The sequence below is a fragment of the Mirounga leonina genome, unplaced genomic scaffold (assembly GCF_011800145.1).
Source record: "Mirounga leonina isolate KUSES-001 unplaced genomic scaffold, KU_Mleo_1.0 Mir_82, whole genome shotgun sequence".
In the NCBI taxonomy this organism is placed as follows: Eukaryota; Metazoa; Chordata; class Mammalia; order Carnivora; family Phocidae; genus Mirounga; species Mirounga leonina.
In genome coordinates, this window is record NW_023270825.1 from 44922704 (window position 1) to 44928703 (window position 6000).

Here is a 6000-nt window from a genome sequence, read left to right on the forward strand (position 1 = left end):
TAATCTGTCACAGGGTCCTTCCATCACCCCCCAAAAGATGGGGTAGTGCACCAGTAAGGCCCCCTGCCCTTCTACCTATCAGAAGGGGATCTTGCCTGCAACAATCAATCTTTTCTTCTCTTTTGCTAAAAACTTTCTTGCTCCACCCTCCTTCCTAAAAAATCTTCCATTTTGTACAACTTCTCAGAACTCCTCTCAGTTTGCCCGACGGGAATGCAAATTCATGAATCATTTAATAAAGCCAAATTAGATCTTTAAATTTATTCAGTTGAATTTTGTTTTTTAACAGATTAGGCAGCAGTGGTGGGATCCAAAGCATTCAGGGACAATGAGAAATGGAGGACCACACCCTTCGAACCCTTTTGAGATCACTGCCTTTCTCACTATTTCCAAAGGCTGCTGGTAAGTGCCTCTAGGTTTGAATTTTGCTCTTTTTGCATACGAACGACAGAGCTAAGCATACAAATGACAGATCTACTTTGTTTTCCAGTCCAAGGTTAATGGGTCAGCCTGAGCTGACAGGAGACTCTAACATAGAGCCCCAGTTCTTAGCCCTTGGTTCAGCCCACAATGCCACATTGGAATCTCTTCCCTGGGTCAGGTCTGCAGTCCCCATTTAGTGGGGTATGCTGGTTTAGTCCTTTCCCCATTTCCAGAATGTACTCTGTATTCATGGAGTTTGCCGGTTGAGTGTGCATTGGGAATCGCTGGTGGTATACTCTGCCTTTTCTTGTCCAGTCCACAGTGACATGTGTCAGTTCCTGCTGGTGTGTCAAGGTGCATATGTTTGTATTTTGTGTAAAAGACTTAGCTAATCGGGCGCCTGGGTGGCTCAGTTGGTTAAGCAACTGCCTTTCGCTCAGGTCATGATCCTGGAGTTCCGGGATCGAGTCCCACATCGGGCTCCCTGTTCATCGGGGAGTCTGTTTCTCCCTCTGACCCTCCTCCCTCTCATGCTCTCTCTCATTCTCTCTCTCGCAAATAAATAAAATCTTAAAAAAAAAAAAAAAAAAAAGCACATGCAAAAAGACTTAGCTAATGGGATTCTTCAATTCTAAAGAGTTAAGCACTCCATCTTTCAGTACACTTGCTTATTTTATTTCTAAGAACTATGGTCCTGGAAGCTATAAAAATCTACAAGCTTTTTTTCATGTCCTAAAGAATTTGGCTCGGTAACCATCAGGTGGGTAAAGACTGTAAGACCGATGTAACACCTATTGCTCCCCTCCATCGGCCTTTGAGTACTCATTCTACTAATCCTCTGTCTAAATTGTTTCCGCTCTGAAAAGATTACCTAAACATAAATAAAACTCCAGCCTTACAGACACCCCCATATCTACCTTCAAAGGAGGGCCCCCATGTGGGCCCCTTCCAGAGTTGATGACACTAAGAGATTTTGTGGTAAACTGCTACATTATTCCTTTAAACAGCCAGAGGGAAACTCTAGTAGATACCAGAGCCTACAGTGGAAATCCTGGCAAAACTGACAGAAGCCTGAGAAAGGTAATTCTTACCATCATCAGTTTTTCTGAATCTGTCTGTAGTGCCCAATCAAGAGAGGAAAATAAAATTTCACATTGTTCTTTCCTTTCCAAATCCAAATCCATTGTTTATTGATCCTTTTCTTTCCAGGGATAGCTATTGCCTTCTTCTTTGTCTCATTTTGCATTAACTGGGCTTGGCTTTCCCCCTACCTGGGAGCCTACCTGGGATGTGCAGGTTGTTGGTTCTCTGTTTTGACTATCTTTGGGAGTGACTGATCTTGGGAAGAGTGTGTCTTGTTCATCTTACACCCAAGGGTAGTTATTTAATACTGTCAGAAAAACCTGCTGTTTGTCCTGCCTGAAAACTGACAAGATTTTTTTTTTGTCAAAAGTTGGCCAGATTAGAAGCTGATATTCAGAAACTGATCACTGTTTTTAAGACTTTCACCTCTCAATTAAAATTAGAGCTAGGTACCAGAGGGAAAAAAGCAGGTTGAAGATGGTGTGGTTGGATGGGTAGATCAACCTATGATGTCCTTGAAGTTGCAGCCATTCCTCAAGAGACTAAAAGCAACTGTCCTTATCTTACAAATCTTTGCAAAACTTGAAATACAGCTGGCCTCTGAAAGGATTCAAAGTCTTCCAACCTATCCTTCTCATCAATCCCCAAACCTCCCCCATTTATCTCAAAGGTCTTATAACCACTCTGGGAACTTTTGCCTCCATCATCCTCTATTCCTAAGACTGAAGAAAAACAAAAGGAAAAAAAAGAAGCTTTAAAAAAATACAAACAGCTATAGAGGCACCTTGTCTCAAAATCTAGCCCACAGCTTCCATCACGTTACTTGTCAAGGATAAATAAAAATCTCAAGCATCTTCTCCACAAATATTAGTTAAAAAAAAAAAAGTTTTAGCAATCTGAGCAGGTAACCTTAATTTATCCCATCTGCCAGAAAAACAGTTTGCATCCAGTCATTCTTTTATAAACGAGTGAGTTCTGCTTTATCATACTCATCTCATGGACAAAAATTTTATAACAATAACCATAAGGTTTCCATTTGCATCTATCTCTATGTTTATATGTGTTGTAGATGTGTGGTGTTTTCTACTTCAGGGTGGTATTGCCAAAATTAAATTGTAAAGAGAGCTCATTTAATTGGTTTAAGGAAAATTAAGTACTTATGTAAGTTAAATTCTCAGAAACATAATAGAAACAAACCCAAATAAGTTTCAAGTTCATGTGCTCTAGGATTAATCTTTAATAAATCAAAGCCAGTTGAAATTTGTTGGTTTAAGTAAAACAGGCATGTTTTTAGAGTTGTCAGCATTAAATATGATACTTTTATGTTACCTAGGTTTACTGAAAGTCAAATAAGTTCTGTTACAGAATTTGTCAGCAAGAAAGATAACTTAAAGATGATGGTTAGTTGTTTGATGTCTTGTGAAATTTTCATGACTAATCTAAACATAGTTATCAAGAAGAGAATTAAATAGATGTAAGTAAGATAAAAGTTTACAAATAAACTTTTCAGCAATATTCATGTCTATATAAATAGTTTCCCCAAATCTTTTTTGGTAACTAAAAACCTTAGAGTTTTGTTAAATTAAATTACATAATGGATGGTCATTGAATATCTAGATCCTTTCCAAATTAGATAAAATACTGAAACATAAATTACTGAACATAAGTTTATCTACTTTTGGCTTCTTATTACAGAAAAAGTAAAAAATACTTGGATGTGTTAGTGCTATATTGGAAAATTGAAAAAGGCATATGCTTCTAGAAATCATGAAATGTACTCATTAATGGGCAAATTTAAAGAATGCAGGTATATCAGACAGTTCATAATTGTTCACTTCTTAGTTTTCATTAGAAAGTAAGGTTCCCAAGGGTTAAGAAGTCTAAGTAATATATGTAATTAAAGGGGCACCTGGGTGGCTCAGTCGTTAAGCATCTGCCTTTAGCTCAGGTCATGATCCCGGGGTCCTGAGATAAAGCCCCACATTGGGCTCCCTGCTCTGCGGGAAGCCTCCTTCTCCCTCTACCTCCCTCCCCCCTCCGCTTGTGTTCCCTCTCTCACTGTGTCTCTCTCTGTCAGATAAATAAATAAAATCTTTAAAAATATATATATGTGTAATTAAAGCCACTAGAAATAATAAGAGAAATATCTCTGTATGCCAGGAAAGTAGGATGTGTTTTCAGTAAGAGAAAGTATGAGAAATGCAGATGCATTTTTTGTTGAGGGAAAGAATAATTTTGTCCTAAAGTGAGGCTGGTTGTTTAAAGAGGAAAAACATAGGGGGAGCCTGGGTGGCTCACTAGGTTGAGCACCTGGCTCTTGATTTCTGTTCAAGTCATGATCTCAGGGTCCTGGTATCATATGGAGCCCAGTTGGGCTCCCCACACAGCAGGGGTCTGCTTCTCTCCCTCTGCTCATATGTGTGCGCTCTCTCCCTCTCTTACTTAAAAAAAAAAATAAAGAGGAAAAACATAGGACAAAATCAGAATGTAGAAAAGAAAGTTGTAGGAGGTTTGTGGAAAGGAATCTTTGAAAAGGAATTTTAATGTGTGGTCAAGCTGGCTAAGATTAGAATGAATTTATTTAAGAATGAGTTCTAATATAAAAAGTGAGCTGGTGCAAAATTAGAATTTGGTTTTCTCTCTGTTAAAAGGACAAGGTTTTCGCAGACTTTTGGTTTGCTTTTAATAAGATTGTGGAAGTCTTTTTAACTTTTAGGTATTAAATTTCATAATGATCTGTGATACTATTTAGGCAAGTGCTATAAAACCTTTTTTTATAAATTTTTTTTACTTTTATTTTTTTACTATGTTTAGTTAGTATGATACATAATTCGTTTTTGATATAGTGTTCAGTGATTCGTTAGTTACGTATAACACCCAGTGCTCATCACAGCATATGCCCTCCGCAATACCCATCACCCTGTTACCCCCTTCCCCCAACCCCCTCCCTTCTGAAACCCTCAGATTGTTTCCCAGGGTCCATAGTCTCTCATGGTTCATCTCCCTCTCTGATTGCACCCCCTTTGGATTTCCCTCCCTTCCCCTATGGTCTTCCGTGCTATTGCTTATGTTCCACATATGAGTGAAACCATATGATAATTGTCTTTCTCTGCTTGACTTACTTCACTTAACATAATCCCTTCCAGTTCCACCCATGTCGATGCAAATGGTGGGTATTCATTGTTTCTGATGGCTGAATAACATTCCATTGTATATATGGACCACATCTTCTTTATCCATTCATCTGTGGAAGGGCATCTCGGCTCCTTCCACAGTTTGGCTATTGTGGACATTGCCGCTATGAACATTGGGGTCCATGTGCCCCTTCTCTTCACTACATCTATATCTTTGGGGTAAATACCTAGTAGTGCAGTTGCTGGGACATAGGATAGCTCTATTCTTAACATCTTGAGGAACCTCCATACTGTTTTCCAGAGTGGCTGTACCAGCTTGCATTCCCACCAACAGTGTAAGAGGGTAAAACCTTTTTTTAATATTTTTGACAAACTTCCCAAAATCAAATTGCAAATGAAACCTTTTTGACCTGGAATATTTCAAGGGATTTGTTAAACTAATGAGGTTCATTTGATATGTAAATTACATGGGAAATATTGTCAAGTAAGTAATAATAAGCTTTCTTTATACTGTAAGATTGTGGCATGTGTGGATGAAGTCCATTCTGCCTTTGCAAAAAAAAGTCCGTTCATTGCCAGACTTTCACCATCCTGAGGTCCTTTTAACATGACAATGGTCTACTCCTGCACTGGAAATTAAGGTGGGTAAACAAAAGGAATGTCATACGGGATTTCTTATATCTCAATCCTAGTCAATGCTATTTCACTATCCTGAAATAACCCTTCTTTTCTCTGTCAAAAAGTCATGTTATTTTGATCTTATATATCCTTCAAGTTCCAATTATATACCAATATCTACTTTTAAAAAATACATTCACTTGGGCAGCTGGCTGGCTCAGTCGGTAGAGCAGGTAACTCTTGATCTCAGGGTCTTGAGTTTGAACCCCATGTTGGGCATGGAGCCTACTTAAAAGGAATAAATTTAAAAAAAATACAACAACAAAATAATACATTTACTTATTATACTAGGAATTCATTTGTATTAGCCCAAGCAATCTTTGTCTATAAGTGCTACTTCTATACAAGGAATTTTGTGGTCTTTACTTAAGAGTATGCAAAGCCCGGGCGCCTGGGTGGCTCAGTTGGTTAAGCGACTGCCTTCAGCTCAGGTCATGATCCTGGAGTCCCACATCCGTCTCCCTGCTCAGCAGGGGGTCTGCTTCTCCCTCTGCCCTCTTCCCTCTCGTGCTCTCTGTCTCTCATTCTCTCTCTCTCAAATAGATAAATAAAATCTTTAAAAAAAAAAAAAAGAGTATGCAAAGCCCTTTCTTTATGTACACTTGACTTTGCTAAAAACAGAAACCTACCTTTCTTTCTTTCTTTCTTTCTTTCTTTCTTTCTTTCTTTCTTTCTTTCTTTC

At 38.5% G+C, this 6000-nt stretch overlaps 1 long non-coding RNA gene across 2 annotated transcripts in view; it reads left to right on the top strand.

The window, feature by feature from the left end:
* Positions 1-6000, top strand: part of LOC118002150 — a 172531-nt gene that overhangs the window by 58960 nt on the left and 107571 nt on the right. For both annotated transcript variants that reach the window (XR_004676965.1, XR_004676964.1), the window contains exon 2: positions 290-402. This is a non-coding gene — a long non-coding RNA (uncharacterized LOC118002150). The remainder of the gene's footprint in view (positions 1-289; positions 403-6000) is intronic.